Raw genomic sequence first — 26,316 nt, forward strand, 5'->3', positions numbered from 1 at the left:
TATGAGGTCGGCTTTGTGCATGCGCCGCTCAGAAGTGACGAACGCGGAAGCGCAGCGGAGAGATCAAAACAAAACAACGGTCACTTATTAGAAGTACAAAACGAGGATTTGTAAAGAAGGATGTCGGAGGATTTCGATATAAGCCAAGAGGAGACTGGTTTTCCTTTGCTAAAGTAAGGAAACTTTGCTTCCTTTGCTCCTGTTAGCAAACATTGGTCTTCACGAGACTCACCGGCGCATGCGCAGCGCTGACCTCATAATTCATCCGCCCGGAACTGCTTCTGTGTACAACAGTGAGCGCAAGCTAGGTTTCTATTCTAAAGCCGATGGCCAGATTAAATCTTTTCCCTTGATTTCTGTCATTTAGCCGACTCGTAATGCTTTTAACCACCTGTGGTGTTGATGTGTGTAATAGGCTGAGTTTTCTAGGATTTATGCTATCCCATGGATTCACCCATTCATTTGAAAGGCCTTTACCAGGCAGATTGGCAGGCAATTTCATTTCTGGTTTTGTAATTAACTCTAATGGTGGAGTCCTGAAATAGATGTGGTTTATAGTCAGAGTTAAATAATATTCCATGACATGGGCTGCGGATAAGCTTGTCTCTCTGTTCCCTAAATAGAAAGCTGATTTGTTTGTGTATCTGGCAGTGTGCATGCCTGTAAACTGGTTCCTGAAGGCCCCGAACCAGCACTGGGGAAATAAATTAAAAACAAGTCAGGCCGCCCTTTGTAAACTATATTTTAATGCAATATTTATTTCCTCATAGAGCATCTATTGCAAAGGTGGATGGCCGCCTGGTGTTACGATACAGTGTGCTACGAGTACTCAATGTAATCCTCTTCCTTGAGTCATGTGTCACATGTTCATTTGCATTTATTTGCTAATGCATTTGCTGGGTGTTGATTGTCTACTGATCCTTTTTTTTTTAATTATTATTACCATTATATGAGAGAGAAAAACAAATCTGTAAGACTAACTGTCAGTACCATTTAAAAGTCTGTTTTTCTTTTCTTTTATTAATGCGACAAATATATTTATATTGTTACAAAACATTTATGTTTAAAATAAATGCAGTTCACTGACTTTAACATTTCTATTCATCAAAGAATCCTGAAAAAAAGTATTGCAGTTTCCTTAACATAATAATAATAATAATAAATGCATTTTATTTGATGGCGCCTTTCTAAACACCCAAGGTCACCTTACAGAAAGCAAAATGATAAAAAATACAAAAAGTAGCATAAGACAAACAGATCCTGCCAGCATTACAAAGTTTAACAGCACAACTCCATACATACATAATAAATATGGTAGAGGCTTATTAAGAGCAAGTCATAAAAAAGCCTGGGTAAAGAGTCTTAAGACGAGATTTAAAAGTATGCAGACTGTCATTGTTGTGTATTTTCAGAGGGAGTTCCATAGGCAAAGGGCTGCAAAACTAAAAGTTCTTGCTCCCATGGTGCTTAAGCATATACGCAGCGACACAAGAGAAATCGAGAATGAGGATCTGAGAGTGTGCGAAGGAGTATAGATGTGGAGAAGGTCAGTTAGGTACGGAGGAGCAAGGTTGTGAAGTGCCTTAAATGTGAGAAGCAAAATTTTTAAATCGATGCGATACTTTACTTGGAGCCAGTGTAGATGTTGGAGAACTGGAGAAATGTGCTCAATAGATGAAGTCCTAGAAAGAACACGAGCTGCCGAGTTCTGAACTAACTGGAGTTTATGGAGAAGTTTAGAAACAAGGCCAGTAAGGAGAGCATTAGAATAATCGATACGTGAGGTAACCAGTGCATGAATAAGAACTGCAGTATTATTCGTTGTGAGACGATTAATATTACACAGGTGGAAATATGCAAATAAATTCAGCCTCGTTGAACAGAAGAGATTCTTTGAAAAAAAAAAAAAAATGCAGACTCGAAAAAAATGAGCCTCATTTTAATTAATTCCTTCACTGATCTGACAAGGTAATGTCTGTGTCTGATATAGAATAATTATGGAAAATTGCACACATATTCAATAACATAAGTGCATCTGATAGAGCAGAGTGCATCTGTGGCAGACCCTGTTGAGTGAATATGGTGCGTTGACTCTTGGGTGATGGAAGTTGTGATTGTGTTCTTCAGTCTGTTCATGGGAGCATCGACTGTGTGGGTGGATTTGTTGTAATTTAACAAGAATTAACCTTTCTAGCATGCCTACTGAAGAGAAATCTGCAAACCTCAGCCCAGCTGTTACCACACACTATGATAAGAGGATTTGGAGAAATGTAGTGAAGTTCTTGCCCTAACAATGCTTCTGAATGATTGCAAATGTAAGGCATTTTGAATTTTGATTTATTCCTTCATTTGATTTTGGGCGAGGTGTGTTTTCTGCTAACGGTTGTCTTGTTATTACATCCTCATCTCTGATTTACACTTTGATAGTTTCACACGGTATAGTTTTAGCACGTGTTTATGTGAATCAGATCATTCATATAGTCTCATCCTCGACATTGATGAAAAGTGAAGTTAAGAAAACGTCTTCACACCATAGCGGTGTGTGATTTTTGCAAGACTTTTCAAATTATTTTAAACAATCAGCTTGTTGTTCATTGTGTGTACAAAGGTGGCCATAAGAGATGAACATAACACATTGGCTTTCATCAGTGCTGTTGGTACAATGATAGTTTGTTTCTCAGTAATTCAATCGTGATGTCTGAAGGGGCCCGGTCTACCCGCATATGTTATTAGTGTGATGTTATGGACTGTTGTCTTGGATTCATTTCAGAGAACTGCTAAATTGTAATCCATAGCCAGACTAATTGCCCCCATCCTTTATGGTCTTAATGGCCTGTTTGACCTTATTGTTTCCTCTGTCTGAAAGGCTTGTTTGCTGGGGTCCAAAGAGAGGCTTTCAAGTGGGACTACTGGGCAGAGATTATATGTGGCACGTTCACTCACTCTGATATGTTTATATTATCTGCCCTTAAGTTCATGAAGCAAAAAGGAGTGAAACGTCAGAAACGGAGATCTTAACGTCGTCCGACGGTAATCATACGGCCCAGTGTTACTGTCGCTCTTCGTTAGTGACACATTTCTCTGTGAGAGTCCGAGGGAATAAATGTGTTCTCCAAGAAATAGCGGCCCACCAATTACCGAGCAGGCTTCCGGATCTGGACCACTCAGACAGAAAGAGCTGAAAATGGATCCTTGTTCTGAAGTCATTTTTGTGGTACACATATTGCGTCAAACTTCCTGAGGAATCTTATTCTTTGTATTTTTCTTAGTCATCTGCATTCTTACTGAAGTATTTTTAAATTGTGATCGTTGAAAATCCAGTAAATTATTCTGAATAGACTGAAGCGGTTCTCTATAGCCTTGTATAGTACAGTACAGTACAGTATGATTCGGGACGTTAGACCCTGATCCGGCTTGCGTTTCCGCTGCCAACAGTACCCTTACTTGATAGTCAAGTCACCTTTATTTATATAGCGCAGTATATACAATACAGCTTGTATAAAAGCAGTTTTAGTCCCCGATCACACAGAACACGTTTTTGCAGTAGGGCTGCACAATTAATCGAATTTTCTAATCGCAATTACAATTACGGATGCCACAATTACGTAATTGTTCAAAGCGGCAATTAATCGTTCAAAGTCCACTTATGCTATTCTGCACGTTTAAGATATGTTTTTTTCTTTCTAAATGTTATCTTAAGGGTTTTTCCATTGTTTTAGTTTTCGTTTCACTATAACATTATAGAACCATTCATATTTTTACTTTTTTTATAATTTAAAGAAGAAACCAAATTATTCAATGTAAATTGTGATAATCGTAATTAATTACTTACAATTAATTACTTAATTAATTACAATTTCAAGGCAGTAATCGACAATTATTATTTTTGTCATAATCGCGCAGCCCTATTTTGCAGTGAGAGGCGCCTTTTTAAATTGTTTTCTATTGGCAGTGAGCATTTTGCGCGCTATTTATGTGTCCCGGGCGCCTCACGTTTTTTTGTGTACCGTACTGTACTGTACTGAACAGGAACTACTCGGTTGAAACAAGGCTTATGTAGGCCTAATCATTATGACTCAACATCTTTTACATGCTCTGTTTTCCATCTGCAGGGTCGTGGAAGTTTCTGTTAGTTTAGTTCCTAGGGTCATATTAGCGTGATTATTCAATTTGCCCTCCATCGTCTACCGCAGAGTCAGAATTTGCACCTCTGTTGTTGAAACCTCAGCTCAGTGAATGAAAACATGATCCATGGGTCTTTAGGGAATATTGGAAGCAAAACACTGAATGTGCTGTTTGTTTTGGTCTTTTGTTCGTTTTCTTCACAACTGGTAATTGGCAGATATGCCAAGCTTCACCTTCAGCGATGAATATTTTGGAATAACAAACATTCCCATTCATGAAGGTGCCACAGAGTTCTCTCAAGGCCGACCGATTCAGCAAGTTCATCTGTATTCTGCTGTTGTGTTTGTCATTTGTAGGTTTGTCATGGGAGAATTTTGCAGAAAGGTTGCGGGGTAACTGTATAAGCATGATGTAGAAAATTTGTATTATATAATCACGTTGCTGTGGTGTAACCACACCCTTCATGTGGGGCTTTTTTTTTCATCTGACCTCTATCCCTTCATCTCTCAGTCTGGTCCTGGTGGAGCTGGAGTTGTGGTCTTGAGGTTTAGTGTCCTACTTTAGCTTTAGTCTTTATTTCCTGGATATCAGAGCGCAAGCTTTGAGAATCATTGCACCCTTTCATATTTCCCATCCTTTTTCATCATCCCCTTAGCTAGACACCATTTGGAGCATCCTGCTCCATTTGACAACAAACCACTAATGGTTTTGAATTGAATTTCAATGTGTTATAGTAAAACTACTTAGTACAAAAATAAAATTTCTGAAGGTGTTTGTAGTAGCCTATGTCTTTCATTTCTGGATGATAGTGAGTCTCAATTTTTTTCTAGCTTTATTACATTTATGCATCATGTTAAAAGTAGCACAGAAGCTGCATCTGAGGTGTTATTTTATTGTTAAGTGCAGCTCAGAGGTGGCATGAATGCATATACGCTGCAGTTAAAATTGTGTAAATAATATGAGATAAATGTTTTTGAAAATAAATAGTGAAATATAAATATATATATATATATATATATATATATATATATATATATATAGCATGACACTTTAAAAGGAATAAGCTCCAGCTCTGACTCTCCAATTAGAGTCATCCGTATTTATGGAGCCAGCGCTCGGGATTTGTGGCACATCGCCTCGCTCGTGCTGGATAGGGTGAAGATTGCTTCAAATTAGAATTAGCGATAAACATTTCACACAGGTATTAACGGTGGAAAAGAGAATATGAGTTAGCCATATACAATAGTTCTTCTCGAATCTTGATTGGATCTCAAATCTGTTCCATAAACAGAACATATTATATCAAATCATACCAAAACAGACGAGGCATACCTTTTAATGAAACAGATTATTTTTTATTTTTCATTCGTCACGTTCATTGTCTTCTTCTTCTTCAGTTCTTGCCTTCTTTTTCTTCTTCTTCTGTGTCTTGGCTTTTTTCCCCTTGTACTCTTCATCCTCTTTTGTCTTTTTCTTCACCGTTGTCATGTTTTCTTCTCATTTGTCTTGGTCCTTTTTTCTTAAATTCTTTGTCTTTTTTTCATCTTTTTCTCCACCTTCATTATCTTCACCATCGTCATGTTCCTCTTCTTTGTTTTCACCTTTTTCTTTGTATTCTTCATCATCATCATCATCAACATCTGTTACTTTTCCATTTAGTTATTGCAATTAAAAATCTAGGTAACATCAGTGATGCTACTAGCTGGGTTTCCATCTAAAGTTGTGAACTTATGTGCAAAATTGGAATATTGCATAAAACATTTGTGAATAAGCACTGTTTCACAGTTTTTTGTGAATTGTGAATTTATTTATTTATTTTTTCAAAGTTTGGCTTCACTTCCATCACTTGTTTCTGATGCGATACTTCAAAATGTGCATAAGAAACAGCTACTGTAATATGTGTCTATTTATTATATCACTATTATTATTGAGTATTTGTATAAAAACACATAATTAATTAATCAATTCCTTTGCGTAATGATTTAAGGTTTGGTCTTTCTAACATCAGTTTAGCTGTCCATAACCACATGATTTTGCAGAAGTTGACATTTCTTGGTATTTCATATACAGAAACAAAGTCTACAGCCTACGTTCACTTAAAACTTCAACACTATTCCTTTTCTGCCTTTTTCTTCCCTATTTCCTTCAAGTAATACTCAGTGGAGTCTTGTGATTTTATATTAAAAAAAAACTCTCTCCTTGGTTGCTTTATATCTTATGTGCTGTTCAGAAGCTATGTGTAGATTAAAGCATTTTATCAGAAAGACATCATCTGCTCTTTATGTTGGGTTCTTTTCCAAGGTGTGAGTACGAAGCTGAAAAGTACAATCTCTTCCCAGTGTTGCATAAGTAACTTGTCAGATGAGCCAGGAGTGTAATCTCACTGCAAAGTCTTCGTCTCTACTGCTGTTTTGTTTTATCATTTTCTATCCAGTTGATTTGTCATTTCTCTATAACTCCTTGTGCATGTGTGTTCTGTTTTATTGCATGTGAATCTGCTGGAAGTGACCGTAGCCAGTCCTCTGGCACAGCTAGCTGTGTCTGTCTGACATGTGGCGCTGGCCGTAGTCTTCCTGGAAGGGTCTGTGGAGCTGTGACAGTGTAAAGCTGATTAGGCGCAAACCAAAGATGAATTAGTTGTATTTAATGAAATAGAAATGAGTAGTGGGGATATTTGAATAAATTAAGCTTCACTGCTTCCCCGGAGGCTGAAGGGAAACTACAGAAGGGGCGAAGATTTATTTTTCCTTGGCCACTGATATGATAAGTTGATTTCATTATTGTTGCATGGGGTGTGTTGTCATTTAACCCTGCCCACGGGAAGTAGCTGGTTGCACAGCATGATGTGGGCAAATGAAGTGAGTTTTCATGAAATGCACTAGGGCATTGTGAATTATTGGTTTTAGCTGTCAACTTCTCGAGACAAATACAAGCACAGAGCTTTATACTTTTCTGTGTGATTGTTTGGCGGTGCTATCCGCAGGCTCAGCATTCATCAGTATGCAGGTCAGGTGAAGTATAATCGCAGTGCCTCTCTGTCTCTAAATCCTCTTCAGTACAGGAAGAAGAGAAAGTGGTTAGTGGCGATGGGGGGAGAATGGCACGCTCAGAATTTTCCACATTACCTGGACCCGTGCAGATGCTTGTCTGTCTGTTCTGGGAGTCTCGCATTCTTGCTGTCTCATCTCGGTCTTGCTGCCCATACCGGCTCACGTTCACTTTAGTGTAATCCTGACCCTCCCCAGCCTCTCGACACACTGCCACGAGCTCACCTTAACTCCCCGTGGTTCATCAGACATCAGGAGCTCCGGATGAAGAGGACATAAAGAGCAGACTCTCCTTACCTCTCCACTGGCTCCTTACCTGCATGGATGTTAAAAGGCTTTACACTTCCAGGTTAAGCGATTCATCTTAAGGAGGCAATAAACACAAGAAGTTTCAGACATCATTCAGAATAGTGCAAGGTAGCAATGTGAAAGCATTGAAGAACTTTTTCCCCCCAAATTCTATCCAAATTACATGTAAAAAACACAGTGGAACATGAAAACTGTACTAAAATATGCCAGCTATGACCTGCTAGTATCATGACTAGAGATTTTTGTGAACAGTGTGATTTTCAGTAAAATTAGCTCATGAAAAGGTACATATTGATTGGATATTATTCTCACGTACGTTGGAATGAATTGCTACATTGCAAAGCACTGTCATCTGCTGTTTTTCTTCAAGGAAATTGTTAAATCATGCAGTAACGTGAGTAAAACTGCAGAGACTTCAAATCAGAATTAGAAAGGTTTTGTACCTTGTAGAGCCCGACCGATATGGGTTTTTTGGGGGGCCGATACCGATATTAAGGAGTAAAAAACGCCGATATTGATATATCGGCCGATATTCTTTGTGTATATTATAGTACAGTACCAGTCAAAAGTTTGGACACTTTCCCATTCGTGTGTCCAAACTTTTGACTGGTACCATATATAGAATACAGTAGGGATGTAACGATTCACTCAACTCACGATTCAATTCGATTCACGATTTTTATTTTTATTTTTACAAAATGAGATTTAAGACAAATTATAAATTAAATGTGTCCTTTTATTATTGCTTGGACAAAATGCTGCACATTTCTTTGTGAAATTGAAATTTAACACTATAATAATATACTAATATAGCACTTGCATATTATTGCTCTCGAAATTTGAAGCAAAAACAGAATGGTTTAGTGAAACTATACATAAAAAATATCGACATGAAACAGAAACAGCAGAACTGAATGAGACGCAGATTCACTCTCTGCCAGCAGGTGGCGCTTAAAGCGTTTCCTTGGTTTCCGCTGTAAACAAAGCAGCGTAAGTATCGCTTTACCATATTTTTGGACATTTGTTATAAAAATACATTTTAAAATAATCCAAACGCACAGATATTCTGTTGCTTTATATTAGAGGGAAAAAGGCTGAGAGAATGGCACATGGCAACAGTTGCTAAGGTAGGATTGGTTGTAATGTTTTTAAGGCGGGACTTCAGTTGACAAATCAGTTGATAATGGCTGTGCCCAAAAGCGAAAAAAAAGGCTGCATACGAAGGTAAGAAGGCAACAAGGCTTTTTTTTTTTAAACCATGTCCTTGGTTATTCATAAAATGCATGTCTATAGCTACCATCACTTTGAGAGTCAAAAAAGCATATAAAGGCAACACAAAATTAATACCCATGGCTCCTGAGGATATATTAAGGTCTTATGAATCCTCAGGAGCCATGGTTATTTTATTTATACATTTTTTTTAATGTTTTTATTTTTTGGTTTGGTGTGAGGTAATTTTATGTTGCTTGTATATGCTTTTTTGACTCTTAAAGTAACGATAGCCATGGACTTGCATTTTATGAATCACCATGGAACACAGTTTCAGCAAAAAAAAAAACAAAAAAAAACTTTTTACTGTTTTACTGAAGAAAAAAAGTCACCAAATGTACATCTTGGATTGACTGAGGATGAGTACATTCACAGTACATTTTTTTAATTAAAATTACAATTCTTTAATTTTGGGGTAAACTATACATTTAAGACCACAAATGGTAAAGTCACAAAACACATTTGAGTGTCTAATACATACACAACTGTGATTCCTGTTACCTCTGTGCCCCATTAAGCAGTTGATGTGAACACAGCTTTTCATGATATACAGTATATGCCACTTCAGATGTGACTCGCCTGCTGCCTTTGTGGTGTAAAGACAGCATGTGTCTCTCTGACCAGTAAATTACAGTGACTAGTCTGGCATAGTCTGAAGATTAGCACAACAGTGCAGTGTGAGTATTATCCAGCTGAAAAGGGCCAGAGGGAACTGGACACATTTTTTTTTTTAGTAAGCAAATGTCACATTTTCTGGTGGGAATACATTAACTTTTACCGGACCCCGCTGGAGCAGTTGTCTTTTGGCGATCTGCATAACATTGACCTTCATTAGGGGCTGATTTAGGAAAGTAAGTCGTGTGCAGTTTGAAATGGAGATGTTTAATTGAATGGTGTTTCTGCATGGATTGTGTCGTGCTCGCGCTGTACGCTGCGGGCTCAGGCTGTGGAGGCAGGTGCGTTTGTCAGGTACATGTAAGCTCTGGGCACAGCCTCAGGGGTGAACCTGTGTGTGCGCTCACATGGCCGAAGACATGCATCCAATTCACCAGCCAACCTTGGCACATAAACCTCAACATCTAGTGAACTACCTACCTAGACAGCATTCTTGCTGCATTTGAACTGTTGTTTCATTATTTGAATACTACTGGTCAAACATTTGAAATAATTTATATTTTTTAGTGTTTTAGAGTCTCTTATGCTCAATAAGACTGTATTTATTTGTTTTTATGTAATATTTACCTATTAAATATATTTTATATTGTTTTATATTTACCATTTAAAATTACATTCAGTAAGATTTTAATGTTTTTTAAATAACAAATATGGTAAAACAGTGATATTGTTGATTATTACTACAATTGAAGATAACTGTTTACTAGTTTAATTTATTTTCAAATGTAATTTATTGCTGTGATCAAAGCTGAATTTTCAGCATCATTACTCCAGTCTTCAGTGTCACATGATCCTTCAGAAATCATTCTAATATGCTCAGTTATTGTCAGTTATTATTGGTGCTTAATTATTAATAATGATTCTTATTATTATCTGTGTAATGATAATGATTTTTGTGGAAACTCTTTTTATTCTGTATTTTTTATTCAAAAAATACAGAATAAAAAAACAGCATTTTTTAAAATTAAAATATATTGTAATATTATCAATTTAATGTATCTTGCTGAATTAAAGTTGTTTTTATATATATAATTGTACTTACCCAAAACTTTTGAATGGTAGGGTATCAAGGTTTTGCACATTAAGCAGCTGAGCTGTTTTCAGCATTGGTGATAATATGAAATGTTTCTTGAGCAGCAAATCAAATTAGAAAGGTTTCTGATATGTATAATATTTTTAATTAAAAACAGTTCTATTCTATTGTAATAATAGCTAACGGTCCAGTCTGTGTGCCGCGAGTCTGATGGTGGATGGTTTCGCTCCGGGCCCCCTGCAGACACCCGCTGGGTTTTGAAATCTAAAGATGACAAGTCTTCCAGCTGAGACGCTCAAGCTCAGCTATTAGACTGTCACTGAGAAAAACAACAGCTCGCATAGCAACCGGTGCAGGGTCAGCACACTGTAAAAGTGATTAGAACACTGCGCTGTAAGGGCAACTGTTTGTTTGTTTTTATCATGTTATAAAATGTATTGCCGCCTACAATGAAATATTGTTGATTCGAAACTTCATATCACAGTTTTGTAAAAACTCTCATGAATACTTCATTCAGATTCTTTTTCTATTTTAGGTAAATAGTGTTCATTCTATCCGTCAAGGAATACTTAAAAATGTATAAAGCTTTCCACAAAAATATGAGTAGCCTATTAGATAGAAATATTAGATTTCTGAAGGATCATGTGACACTGAAGACTGCAGTAATGATGCTGAAAATTCAGCTTTGATCACAGAAATAAATTATATTTTAAAACATTGAAATAAATTAATGTTTTAAATGTAGTCTTGTAATACGAAGGAGTAACACAGTTAATAGAGCATTATTGCAAAATACTCTCCACTTTTTGTCAGGATCTTGTGTCTAATGTTTTGCCCGTCTAATTACCTTTTAAATATCAATATGTTATCATTGTTAGTGATTTCCACTTTGTGCAACATTTCATTTGCAGTGTTGACAGGAAAATGTGCCTGCTTGACACTGGACACTCGTCATGCTTTCTAATGAGAAGAAGGTGCATCATAGAGTGGCATGTTTTTAGTTTTTCGTCGCTGGTGTTTACATGTTTGATTGAAGCTCAGCAGAGCACAGATGGTTATTTAGGGTTTTAATGTCTAAACTTTTTTATGAACTGTACACCAGACCAACAAAAAGCCACAGTGCGTTGGGCTGTCATCAGACAGAGAAGTTGTGCTTAACCCGTAATGAGCGCTGGAACTTTTGGAAATGTAATTAACTGGAGCAGATTAGCAGTCGGACGTCAGTATTTGCAGCCTCTATGGGCTCCTCTGTGCATCCACACATAGAGATCCATCTGTGCTTCTAGCCCATGTTTGTGTTTATTTGTGTGTTCATGCAAGTTTTTAAAGTCGTCCCTCTGCCCCCCCGGAGCAGTCTTTCATGTGTGCTCCAGGGGCAGGTGTAGGAAACACACACTGCACGCCATTGATGAGAGCGGCCTTTGAGCTTCGCCGCTCACCAAACACCCAATAAAGAGACTGCTGTGCTGGACACGCTCTGCTAGAAGCCCGTTTACATCAATGTTTACACACCGCGCATGCCTCCACCACCTTTAATTGATGAGTTCACATCTCGGCCGTGATTCACACTTCTATGAGGGAACTGTTTTCACCCTCAGAGGTCAGTGGCAAGGACAGAAATGCAGAAACTCAATGAATTTCAACCTACCCGCAGTAACCACTGCTGCAGAAACTGGCCTTCTGGTTCAACAAAGTGTTCTCTAATCATATCTTTCTCTTTTTATTTTAATATGTGTGGTATGTTTGGATTTAAGCTCACTGTTTTAGGTTTCTGCATATCTACTGTATATCTACGTATATACTGTATATATATATATATATGTATTGCACTACCAGACATAAATTGCCACAGTATCACCATTTTCCAGTACTATATAAACTCTACACTTAAAAATAAGCCTGAACTTGCTTGCAGAGATAAGGTGCAGTTTAGCTTTGCAGTGTACAAACCCGATTAGAAATTCATTTGTCACTTCATATAAACCACAGAACACCTGCAGAACAAATGCATAAAGGACTTTGTTGTGAAATAGTAGCAGTACATGTTAATACTGTATGATTTAGCTTTGGGATTGTAAGGGGCCGTTCACACAACACGTTTTTTTTGCATTGGAAGCATTATAATGTAATGAAAAAATGCCAGGCTTTCTTAAAAGCTGAACTTTTAACTTGAGTGCTGCATTTTTAAAATGCAGTATCGTGCATGAGATGCTGCAAAAGACACAAGACATGAGCGCAACAGTCAAATGTGTCCGTGTAGCACTGAAAAACAATGGAAAAGCAGTGCAGTGAACAGCCCCTAAGACTTTCTATTTTATATAAAGTATATGCTTTCAAACTTTTATTACAGACTCAAGGTCTAAAATAAAAAAAAGACAATAGGACAACATATACAACCCATAGCATCTACCACACACTATAAAGAGTTACAAAATACAGCAATACCGATGTCTCCACAGCTTTGACTGATACCGTGTAGTACTAACCCTTATATTTGATAGACCCACAATAATCTCATTTTTAGAAGCATTAAGCCGGCAGATACATCTATAAATAAGATTTCGTAACTTATGCTTTAAAAGTGATTACTCTTGCACTCACAAACATTTTACTTATTTTATTTGTTTTTTGTTTTGTATTTTGAGTTTCATGTCCTGTTTCTTGTTCGGTTTCATTTATCATGTTTTTAGTTTGGTTTTGAACGAGTCTGATACCTTTGATTGTTTTGAGCTAGGCACAATGGCTAGGGCCTTTTTGTGTCCTTTTCTTCTGTTTGTCCTTTCGTTTGTAACCTAAGGTATTGATTTAGTCAGGATGCTGCAGTATCAGAGACTGATATCGTACCAAAGCCAAACTTCTGGTATTGATCCAGCTCTAATAGACACAGAATAATTCCCCACACGACTGATGACATTTCTGTGAGCCGGGTCAGTCAGGCACCTTGCTTATTCATCTGGCCAACATTGCAGTCGATCTCACGTGGTTAAGGTATATATTTGCTAATCCATTAGATATTCGGCTAGAAATAGCCACATGTTCTATTCGTCACACACTTCTGATCTACATTCCAATGCCACACCTTCCTGAGTGTCGCTTGTAGCCCTTGTGACGAGTTATCATCACCACTCTCAGGGGCATAAGTAGAATAGTGCTTGCTTAAAGCTAATTTTGGATCTGGTTCTCTGAGCTGCCCACATTCAGTGCAACAATAGGGAGGCAAGGACGGGCTGGCAGTCGACCTTGAGAAATTACAGCCCTCCCTACCCACCATTATTTATTTCACAACATCTGCTGGCCAGCACGATGCTGCCCGGTGTGAATCTGACCGCTTCAGTGCCTCAAGAATGTAACCCTTGTACAATTATATTAGTGCATTGTTGGCTAAGCAGCACAATGTGACCTCTGTATGGACTGCAAGTAAGTGCCTTCTTCCCCAGGGCAGCTATTCAAGTACATACTCCCAAGGCTCAGATTGGTTGTTCCTACAGAGATTTTTCTAGGGCTTTAGTTCTCAAAATCCTAACAGTGTTGGGGAAAGTTACTTTTAATAGTAATGCATTACAATGTTGCGGTACCCCCTAAAATAGTAATTGTGTTACGTTTTTTTACGTTTACGTTTTTATGGAAAGTAATGTGTTACGTTACCGTTGCATTACTTACTCATCTGTCATTAGGGTTGCTTGTTTGTTTTTAATATAAATATTCAGTTTTTGGCAAATGTAAAAGCCCTTTCACGCCAAAAGTGAAATGAATAAGCCTCAGGCTGAAGGAAATGTTCAAGCTCAAACAAACATTCAGGATTGCATGAAGAATATAAGAGAAGACTTTCTTCTCAATAACCAAAAAAAAAAAGAAAAGAAAGAAGAAAAACAAATGTTCTGTTTATCTAAAGTCATTTTTGCTTATTAGTATGGTTGAATTGGATCATTGAAGGTCATCAACAAAGACACTATTTAATATTTTGTGGTCACATTTAACTCTTTCCCCGCCAGCATTTTTGAAAAAAAGTTGCCAGCCACCGCCAGCGATTTTTATGATTTTCACTAAAATTTGATGGCCTCCCTCCAGTATATTTTGCTGTATGAATATTTGAATATGCAATTTACCAAAATAAAGATCAGATCCTCTACTTTTAAACAAAAAAAATCCGTGTTATTCTAGCTTTGAGCAAAAAGGTGAGAAAATCAAATTTTTATCAAAAACTACATCTGGATAATATTCAGTACGATTATCAAAGCATAAATCCAGTAAATCGCTTGCTTCAACACCTCCAAAGCTTGCACAGACATATACCACTTCCTGGATCAACATTTTACTCTGTAACATTATGCAGGTTTCATTTATATGCTGTCTATTGCCGATGATCGTATTATTTTTCATATGCATCTGTTTACATAAGAGATTGCTCGTTTCTCCGTCCTGTTCACGTGTGTTTTTGTTCGGGAGGTTTTGTACTCGTTCAGAAGATGCGTAATAGCGCCCCCGAGTGTATAACAGTGAAAACACGAAAAGCCGTAAAAACTCGTCTTTGGCAGGGAAGCGTTTTGCGGGGACAGAGTTAATTATTGCAGGTTTGCTTCATATTCTGAGTTAGCATTTCAAATTTTTTATTCATTTTGAGGAATTCTGAATCTGTTTTTTTGTGAGATGAGTAAATGCATGTTAGTCTAGAACTACAGGAGCATCATGTTCACACAGCGCACACAACGCCTCTGCACTCACTCCTGATTTCTCTCAACATGAGGACAGGAGAGCTGTCAGTCAATGCATGGGAAAACAAAGTAACTGGCTTTACTTATTTGAAAAAGTAACTCGGATATTTTCTCATGAATTAAAAAAGTAATGCATTACTTTTCTAGTTACTTGAAAAGAGTAATCTGATTATGAAAAAAAGTAATCTGAAAGATATGTAAAGATGCAAATCTAAGGTCAGTGTGTAGCATTATTAAATTTTGACATTGAATCCCATCAGTGCAGAATTCGGGTGCCTCAGTGGGATGTTTTCCCATTTTTGCCATGTCGGAGAGAAAAGAAAAAAAGCCGGAAAAGTCCAGATAAATTTGTCAGGTCAGTGACTTTGATGCTCTGTGACATACATTTGCCCCCCTCTCTTTCTCTCAGACAGACAGACAGGGCCTGATCTCTCAGTTAAGTTGTTTTTCTAAGCTTTCAGAAGATTAATGGCTCGCCCTGTGCCCTGCAGACCAGCATGAAGAGGCTCTTCCATTCCCTGGCCTCTGCTGTTTGAATGGACTTGATGGATGCATTTCTGCTTTTGAATAAATCATTTAGGAGGCACTGCCGCAGCTGGTATTAATAACATCTGTATTGTAAAAAGGAAGATGGCTGTGAAGGAACACCACATTAGAACATTGAAAGCAGGTGCAGCCGAGTAAAACCAGGACTCGGAAACTTTGAGGATCTTTAACAGCTCTGTTTCCAGTAAGGAGCTACATGTGTTTCTCCTCCATGCTTTAGCACTTGGCTGTGGAGCAGCGACGGCTTCAGCTGCCAGAGTCTCGAAAGGCTTCTGGCCTTTTGTAGCGCTAGACTTCTCGCTCAGTGGAACGGAAGTTTAATGTCTCCTCAGACCTTTAGGATCTGAAAGCCTGAATTACGCCTTCCACACAGGAGGTGTTGTTTTGGAGGAGGCAGTTGTTCAGTTCAGTTGAATAAATTGCCAGCAGGTTTTGGGAAGTTGTGATGCAAGTATCTAAACAAGCTTCCCCAACTTTCACTTAGTTTAATGCGAGAGAGTTCATGAAGACCAATTACTTACTAATTTGCTAATTTGTTGTTCTTATTTAAAGTGGCGTGTAATACACTTTGCACAGTTCTTCAGGCGTAAACTTTGATTAGGTGCTTGCGCAAGGTTCATGGCTCAATCCCTGGGATTTAAACCTATAACCCTCTTACAAGCCCAGATTTTGAACTTTTGCCGTATTTTTGACTGTTGGCATAAAGTCTCTTTGAGGCATATACTGGCCAAGAATCAATCAATGAATAAATTGATTGACCGATATGATTTACTTTGTTTTTACATGGTGTTGTAGGGAAGACTGTATTGTGAGGAGGACACATGCGCAAAAATATGAGCAAAAATGTGTGTAATATGTAAAAAGTTTGGTCCTTCGAAAGTACTACATTTTAATTTTAATAAACGTAATTAATCTTTAATAAGATTAAGACATACTTTTAATATCGATATATAATATTATATATATATACATTTATTTGTTTGTTTGTTTGTTTGTTTAGAAAGTAGTCGCTTATGCTTGTGATGGCAGCAATTTAAAATTTTCGTGATGGCAAAGCTAAATTTTCAGTGATTTTTTTGTGGAAATAGTGATACTTTTTCAGGATTCTTTGAAAAGCAGGTTACAAAGTACAGCTTTTATTTGAAATAGAGATATTTTGTAACATCGCAAGTTTCTTTTGATCAGTTTAATGCGTCCTTGCTCAATAAAAGTATTAATTTATTTTATTTATATGTGTGTGCATACATATACATACACTGTAAAAAAAATTCCGTTGTTTTTAAAAAATATTTTGGCAGCTGTGGTTGCCAGAATTATTCTGTAAAAAATACATTAAAAATGTAAACATCTTTACTATTTAATGTAGTATAATTTACAGAAAATTCACTGTTAATTTCACGGACATTTTTTACAGTGTACCATATCATTCCAATTTCTAAAGATGGTTGATTAATGATTAAATAACAGATTCATTGTATTCTGTTAACAGATTACAACTTGCCAGCTAGAGAAAGTGTTGCCATTTTTGTATGCGATGTACAGAAAACCAGAGAACTGACTGTGGGCTGTCCAGAAACTCATCCTCTCAGACAGAGACTAAACTTCACCTTGCTTTCATCATTCATAACTTTGGTCCGTCATGCTGTCTCCATTCTAACCCTGAGATCTGTAGCCATGCTCTCACCTTGAGCCTTTGGTTTACCTCCTCACCACTTAAAAGTCCTGGATGGCATGATTCCATAGTACAGGTTTTCTGAGGCCTTCTCTGTTGGCTCCAGTTCCTGTAGGCGTCCCTCAGGCAGCATCCCGACAGAGAGACCCGTCCTGCCGACTTTGCCTTTGATACGGTGAGCTTGAGAATATGCAGCTTCTCTCCAACCCCTGATGTGTACACAGCAGCATGCACAGGCCACACTACACCAACTGTCATCGTGAATCAGTTTCATCACCAGAACACCAGAGATGTTATTATCTGTGCTGCTGCATTGATCCAACTAATTTGGCAGCATCAATGGCATGTGTTGAGCTCAAAACACAGCTCGCCACACCAGGAGGTGCTAAATCCAAGACTGTATGAGTGTGATTTGTGTTCATTCATGCGAGACAACAGAACTTCTGGCATCCGTTGTGTTGAAAAGCCTTAGAGTGCACAACAAGACACATTCCGCTGCTTTACTAATGCAGTCTTTAGCGGGAGGGATGAGACCTCAGTCAGCCCTGCTGGTGTTGTCATTACTATTATTGATTCTCATTTATTCCAGCTGCGAATACTGCGGTGTCGCCCATTGGCTGGTGTTAAGCGAGTCAGATGCTTCACAGCTGCGGAGACTGTCAACTTCAGCTCAGCGTGGATGGGATCAATGAAGCACTGAGAGAAAGATGAGCTGGCACGAGAGATTCGACATGACATGCCAGAGGAAATGAGATTGGTTCAATGTGCCTTTGTTTGTTTTCTTGCTGCGAGAAAACGTTCATCTGGACTCGGTCTGGACTTTTCTTTCATAAGTGCAATTAAGTTTAATTTACATTTCCTGTAGGGGACAGACTCATTTTCCGGGATGTTTAGTCTGTCATCTTGTTTGTTGTGTCTTGGAAATTTGTGTTTCGTCTTGTTTCATTTCATGCATCCTGTGTTTTGGAATCTGTTTCTAATTTCTTTCAGCAGCTCTTGTAGTTGTTCACACCCCTCTCTAGTGCCGGCTGTCCTTTTGCATTCAACCTCCAAATCCCCTTCTGCCTCCAGCCTGCTGTTATTTGTTTTCACGGGCATCATGGGAGTGATATTCTTCCTTCATTTTTTCTCATAAGAGGAGAAGTGGGTTTCTGACCAGATGTTAAACACCGCTTTAGCAACTCATCCATCTATTTGCGAATGGAGGACCTGGAGATAAAGTGCTGACTCCTCAAGGCTTTGACATGTTTACCCACATGGTCGTTCTCCCCCCAGCCCTTAGAAGGTCCAACAAACTCCAGTGCCTCAAAACTGTGACTTTCTCTTAATAAATCTGCTCAGTTTGTTTCTTTCTGCTCATTCTCCATCTCTCTATTTGGCTCTGAGTCCCTGGAGACCCTCAGAATGAATTGATCTCTAAACCGAGCCTAATTAAACAGGCTGGTATAAATATGGTGTCTGCTCTCAGTTTAAAAGCGACTGGTTTACAAGAATAAATGAAACATTTTTCATACCTGAAAAGAAGTTCAGCAGCGAAAGACCTGCCAGATAGAGGCGGCAGGACAGGGTGGGATGTTGGGAGCAAACAAATAGACATGGTCTGTCCCAAATTGATACACTTGATCTGGACTAGCCATCCTGTGGTCCAGAGGGCCCTATTATACACCCGGCGCAATGCGGCGCTAGGCACGACGCAAGTGTTTTTTGCTAGTTTCAGCCCGATGCCGTTATCATTTTCACGTCCTGCGCCACGTTGTTTAAATAGCAAATGCATTTGTGCCCATTTGTTCGCCCATGGGCGATTCAATCTGAAAACGAGGTGTGTTCAGGTGCATTGTTGGTGCGTTGATATTTTGAGGCAACTGAAATAAACTGCGCCATTGACCAACTAAAACCTGGTCTAAAGTCAATAGCGCAGTATTTTTTTGTTATTTAAAGAGCGCGTTAGTAACATGCGCCTATAGGCGGGTCCACAGCGCACGTACACTCTGCTTATTGCACACACAGGGACACGCAGCAGTACACAAACATGCCAAATGTTAAAAATTAAAGGATTACAATGTAAAGATTATTATTGTGTAGGCTACATAAATATAAAAATGCCTACATGTCATAATGGATAGTCATTGCATGTATCAGAATTAGGCTACCTATTTGCTCGCGCACAAGCAGCTCCATTTCCTCTCTGGAGACGTGTTCAATCTTTGCTCTTGCAAATTCTGCAGTGTAAATAGTGAATCCGCCATGGCATGAGCGCAACTTGCTCTTAAAGGGAATATGAGATAAGACTCTGATTGGTTTATTGCACGTTATACCAAAACACACCCATTAATCATTAAGAGAATAGGGACAACCCTTTTAGATCATGCCGGGCGCGCCGACCGTTTTTCCCGTCGTTAAACTAGGACACGCCCTAAGTGCACCTGCGCCTTGCGCTTTAAACCATGCGCTTAGATCGTTAAAATAGGGCCCAGAGTGTTATTAGGAAGTCCACAAGACCATAGGGTGTTACATTTACTTAAATGTACATGCAGAGATTTTTTGCTGCATTAACTTTGAACCGAGCCGCTCTGAGATGCTGAACACACAGAATCTTGAGCTGCTTGTGTGTAAATGAACACAGTGCTGCCTTTCGCTCTGAAACATGCATTGCAACAGTCTATACTTTTAGTAATTAAATCACAGCCTTTTGCGTTTTGGTAAGTGCACTAAGCCATGTCAGGATGCCACAGTCTAAATAGTTAATGGGGAATGCTGATATTAATAATCTTTTAATACATCTTTTAGTAAATTTTAAACGATTAATAAAACAACAGGACAGAACAGGCACAACATTCAGCTTCTGCTATGAGAAACAAACATCAATAATACTTGGCATTGTGATAGTTTCGCTGATAGCCTACCACAAGATGTTATGAAGGTATCATGATAACTTCTGACATAGTTCACAGTAACTTGTGCAACATCCTCGTGAGGGAAAACACAAAGAATTGCTTTATTTAATGTATCCAAGAATGTCAGAGGTTTTGGTCCCTGATGTGCTCTGAGTCTTTGTGTGAACTTGTAAGAGAGACCGTAAACAGAATGAAGAAGGAAACTTTCTCCTCTTTACACGGCGATATTTCCCTGTTGCATTGTGGGTAGAAGAGCGCAGAGGCGATTATGTTCCTCCTTCAAACAGTTTGTCTTGTCTTGTTTATAAGCACACAACGGTCCTCCCAAACCAAGACCCGGAAGCCAGATGGGGAGGCGGGAACACATTGTGTCTAAAGCACAGTGGTACATTGTAATGGTAATGTGATTGAGAACTGAAGAATGAGCAGTTTCATCACGCCACACCTGATGTGAAGCCTCTGGATGCTGTGAGACATTTAAAATTCCTCTGTAAACACATTAGTGAATCACTTGTCTTGGGTTACAGGTAGAGAAACATTCATCAAATCCATTGCCTCTACACATCCATACATGCATGAGTCTCATTCGGTGTCAGAGGCCGCCGACTGCCTGCGAGTCCCCAACTCAGAAGAATTACTTGAGATTCTGCATGCTAGAAAGTCTCTATCTATCACTCCTCATCTTCCACTTCATCTCTCTATCTCTCTTTTAAAGATAAGAGAGTGTTGTGCAAGTTCTCCTGCTGCTGCGCTGAGTATGTGATCTGCATCCGTCTTTCTCCTCTGTGGCCATCAGGAGCAGGAACAGTAATACTCATTTAAATCTCATCAGCAGCTCTATTGAAGCATTTCCATCTGCAGCAAGAGAACAGTGTCAGAGCCAGAAAGCAACCTAATTCCTTTTTGTCTGCCTCTCCTAATCAATTTTTTTGTGTCTTTTTTGGGATGCTGCTTGCGATCAGGTATTCAGATCTTCAGACTGAATTTAGCTTCACCTACCTTTCATTCTTACTCAGCAGAACTGGATGTTCTTTCATTTATTGACTTCTCCCTGCTTTTTCCATAATATATAGCCCTTGTCCACACGGTTAGTTTTTATGCACCCCTGCTCTGTCAACCCTCTACATTGCGAGTAAATCACTCGCACATGCGACTAAATCTTACTCTGGGCGACTAAATAAAAAAATACAGTAAAAACAGTAATATTGTAAAACATTATTTCGATTTAAAATAACTGTTTTCTATTTTACTATGTTCTTGTTTCAAATCTGAATTTTCAGCATCATTACTCCAGTCTTCAGTGTCACGTGATCTTTCAGAAATCATTCTGATATGCTGATTTGCTGCTCAAAATGTATGATTATCATCAATGTTGAAAGTTGATGTTTTTGGGAAAACTGTGATGGGTTTTGAACAGAAAGTTCAAAAGAACAGCATTTATTTGAAATAGAAATCTTTTGAAATATTATGTCTTTTCTTTCACTTTTGATCAATGCATCTTTGTTGAATAAAATTTTTTTTTTTTTTAAATGAACAAACAAACAAATAAATAGAGTCTTACTGACCCCAAACATTTGAACAGTGGTAAACTATACTTTTTCAGCAATTAATTTGCTTTGTGACTCATGGAGACTTTTTTAATTATTATTTTTTATACATTTTTTAAAAAGTAAAATCAATCTGTGAACACCTACTGTATGAGTGATGATGCAAATTAATTGCTGAATCAAACCAACAAGAGAGAACTGATCAGAGTAACTGAATCTAACTTCCTAAATCTGTGAATGAAATCATCACCAAAATGTCATACATATTCAGTATACCGCCCAGCCCTAGCAGCTGATGTTATTGACAGGCTTGATCTGGACTGAATAAATCATTACAGAACATCTTCCTCTTATTTCATTAACAGCTCGTTACATGCCAAGGACTTCTCGCTCCTGCAGTCGCACATGCAGCGTCAGCCAGAGCGAGAGAGAGCTTGGATGGGCTGTTCGGCGCTGTTTAAATGAGTCTACAGCCACCCAGTTTTTTCTGTCTCTTCTCGTGCTGTCATTCTGCAGCGCTGCTCTTCTGTCACAGATTTCATATCCAGCTTTACTTATTTGCTTTTTTCACACTCAGTTGCCTCCTTCTCCGTTCAGATGCCGTTTGCTATCTTATACACATGAGCAGTGTGATGTTGGAGAGGTTGCGCACTGTAGAGGGCAGATGTGGCAGATTATGATGCAGAGTTTTGAGCCGTGCTCTCTGAACTCAGTAGTCTGTTTTTCTGTCTCTCTCTGTATCTCTCTCCTCATACGGGATATGCAGTGACAGCCCCCCAGCCCCAACACTTCTGTATCCTTCAGGCAAATAATGCCAAGCAAAACAATGTAAACCGAGAGGCGTGATGATATTTCATGAAACAGACCAGCATGCATATCTCAGACATCACGCTGTATTCTAAACAGCAAGTAATGCACGTTGCTGTATAACGGGACAGGAAGTTACCAACATACTAGTAACTTTTAAGGACTTATTTTATAAGATGGACAGAAAAACTTATTTTTTCACAAGTACATTTAAAGAACCGAAAATGTTTGTTTTTATTATAATGTATTTATTATATTATATTGTTGAATGTTTAATCTGTATCTGCCACGTAATAGCCGGTGAAGCTGATATGGCAATCAATTTAAATACAACCAACAACTGACATACTAGTGTTGCTAAACACTAGTTAGTTTTATATTGCTAAAGCTTTGTCTGAAATTATACATCTTTAGGATCTTTGCAATCTTGTCGTTTTTATTATCAAATCCATCTCTCATTGGATGGTTTTGTCTTTTTTGTTGTCTTTCTCATCATGTCTAGAATGGAAATGGAGGGAGTCCTTAGGTATTGATTGCTGTTTCAAGAACATTTCCTGATTTAGCATCAGAACCTGCAGTCAATTTCTGTAATGGAATTCACAGAGGGGTTAATAACAGGGTTCGTACGGTCATGAAAAACCCGGAAAAGTCATGGAATTTTAAAATGGCAATTTCCAGGCCTGGAAAAGTTTTGGAAAAATAAATAAACCCAGTTTTGGAAAAGTCATGGAAATCTATTTCACAAAACTCTGTATAATAGAATTATGTTTAATCAGGTCCTGAATTTCGGTGCGGGATTGCGCATAGGCTACATCACATAGAGTTTTACTCATTCCTGTAGCTTTCGACTTTAAAATGATGGATATTCACACATTTATTCAATAGCCTATAGCATGTAGGTTAAATGAGTAAATAAATCCACACAGAATATCAGATCAAATCAGTCATTTGAAAAGAGCGTGAGTGATTCAGCTGTACCGCGTCTTCTCTCTCTGACTTTCTCTTAAAACGGCTTCACATCGGCGCATCTCGTCTGCACTAAAGAGCTGCTGCACGCTGCGATACAAGACTTTCACTCGTGATTCTGTACAGTTGACAGAATTGTCACTTACCTAATCGGCTCATTGTTGCATCGTCACAAAAATGTATTATTTATTTGCACGTCTTTTTAGCCATTCGGTACTCGCGTGCTCCAGAGGCGGTGTGCAGTCACATCCAAAGCGCACTCATGCGTATATAAAGCTGCCTTGCGAGTACCAAATTGAGTTTGGTACCAGACAAGCTCAGTAAAAAACCCTGCACGGGCCTCAAACATATGCCCTTGTCCGGCCCTTGTCCAACAGCTTATCAGAATTACCGGCCGAGTCTGACTGTAGCACGTGTCTTTTTTCTCTTTCTCTTCTCCCCATTACACAGCTGCTGTTGTAGCCATTAAAATAGTTCAGTTTCGTTTTTAATGGCAAAGTGGTTATATTTATTTTCGTTTCTTTATTAAGTTAATTTAGAAATATGTTTGGAACATTTTTTTGTTTGTTAAATTTAAGTTTTTGTTTTTAAAGTAACGAGCGGCCAGCGGCAGACAGTGAGTTAATCATAGCCTATGTTTAGCCTACTTGACTAAAATAAAATCTATATATAAAATACTTTAAAAAGCATATCACAATGTTAGTTTAAACGTTTAACCTATATAAATGTGTGCTATATTAGGCGCGTATCCAGTCGTTTGTGCAGAGAGTGAAAGCTAAAGCGCGCTCTGCAGGACTTGGAGTCGCCAACGCGATCACTTGCGTTTTTTTCTTATAACAGTGGAAACAACTGTCATTTTCATAAAGGTAAGAGTAACACATCATTCGGGACTGTTAAGGGTCTACTTTTATTTGTGTGCACTCACAATATCAGCATACGTAGTGATTTTTTAGAAAACAAACTGTGCTTTCAGCCGTCTCGGTCTTGAGCAGAAGCGCTTCACAAAAATGAACCAAAACTCAGCTAATATTGTATTTCCCCTGGCTCCGACACATTCATCATGGTAATTACTTGCTGGGGTTTTGCGGCAAGCTTTATTGTGTGCGCTTTAACGCGGAACTCTTCCTGCAGTCGCTGCTGTTGCTGGACACTAATCACAGTCGAGCCGCTCTTGACAGTCGCGGTAGCACGGTCTCATGTTGTTTTCACCAGTGCGGCAGATCCTTTTCATCACCATAAAAATGGATGGATATCTAAAATATAAAAATGAGGAAGCCTAAAACAAGCCCGATGCCCGGCCCGCGTCTGAGCTATGACGTGAAAAATGTCCCAAAGCCGTAAATAAGTCAGGGCTCGGGCTGAAATGCAGGGCTCTAAGCAGCTTGTTGCGTTTAAGCGGCAAAAATGCACACAAAATGAAGTCAAAATGGCCATCCTGGCTAGTATCCTCATAAGCATTGTTGTTTTTTTCTTAAGTGAATGTAAACAGTTACGAAAGAGAAAAGTTTTCAAAACGTTTAACTGAGTTAAATAAATGATAATATACAGTGATGTGATACGTTCTCTGTGTGGAGTAACGTCTGGCGCAGTTGCAGCTTGAACTTATTACTAAAACGAGAAAGCAAACAATAGCATTAATAGTCATTAATTTTAGTTAACATGTGCTATGAGAATTTGAACAGATTTTTATTCTTGTAAAATAATGGAACATTATGTCATGAATATTGTCTCAAAAGTCATTGAAAAGTCATGGAAATGTATTGGTAAAAATGTGTACGAACCCATGAGACTGTGTGCGTGTGTGACCTCGGTCAGTTCTGATGTTCGTGCAGAACAGATCGAATCATGCATCTGCTCGCACACAAATCGGGGGCCGCCCCGATCATATCAAACATGTTTGATATTTAGGATTTTAAAACAGGATGATGACTAATGACAAAACAAGCTGCTGTACGGGTCTGTTGGATAGTGGAGATTGAGGACACTGCTTGTGAAAGTTTTGCAATAGCACGACTGTCTGTATAATGTGTCGAAAACGTACCACATCCATAAGGATATAGAGAAGCGCTGGGGTGAAATCGCCTCCGTTTTGAACGTACTGGGTGAGTGTAGAAAGCTGCTAGCATGCTAGCTAACATATGTAAAGAGTTGTTGAAACGTCTATGACGATCTGCTGCATGAGATCACGTGAGGCGCTCCCTCTAGCATGATAATCTTGAGAATATCATGTAGTGTGAGATACGCCACGATTTTCAAATCTTGTAGTGTGTGCATGTTTAAGATTTGAGGGAAGAAAATCTGTAAAGACTCTCCTTAAGCCTGGCTCACACTACAGGATTTTTAGCCCGATTTAGCCCCGATTTCCCCCTCCCGAGAATCGGAGAAAAAATCTTGTCGAGCCCCTCGATCGGTCCCGGTGTTCGGCGCGGATTATCTGGTAATGTGAGGCGTTCACAGATCGAATCTTGCACCTCCCGATCTGCTCGCACACAAATCGGGGCCGCCCCGATCATATCAAACATGTTTGATATTTAGGATTGAAATCGGGATGATGACGGCTATATGATTACGTCAGTACTTTCACAATAGCCAATGCGCGACCGCAAAACAGATGTTTAAGATTTGAGAGAAGATAATCTGCAAAGATTCTCCTTATGTATGTGCTGCAACCAGATTTCATAATCGGTTAGGATTTTAAAACTCCTGTTGCTTAA

At 38.6% G+C, this 26,316-nt stretch overlaps 1 protein-coding gene and 1 long non-coding RNA gene across 2 annotated transcripts in view; both read left to right on the top strand.

The window, feature by feature from the left end:
• The window catches only part of LOC107756692 (uncharacterized), a 14,548-nt gene extending 11,035 nt beyond the window's left edge, over window positions 1-3,513 (top strand). Inside the window, exon 3 of the long non-coding RNA XR_001641850.1 lies at window positions 3,452-3,513. This is a non-coding gene — a long non-coding RNA (uncharacterized LOC107756692). The remainder of the gene's footprint in view (window positions 1-3,451) is intronic.
• Window positions 1-26,316, top strand: part of enox2 (ecto-NOX disulfide-thiol exchanger 2) — a 203,121-nt gene that overhangs the window by 29,182 nt on the left and 147,623 nt on the right. The window lies entirely within an intron of this gene.

Source organism: Sinocyclocheilus rhinocerous, unplaced genomic scaffold (assembly GCF_001515625.1).
Source record: "Sinocyclocheilus rhinocerous isolate Xijiao unplaced genomic scaffold, SAMN03320098_v1.1 scaffold892, whole genome shotgun sequence".
Lineage (NCBI taxonomy): Eukaryota > Metazoa > Chordata > Actinopteri > Cypriniformes > Cyprinidae > Sinocyclocheilus > Sinocyclocheilus rhinocerous.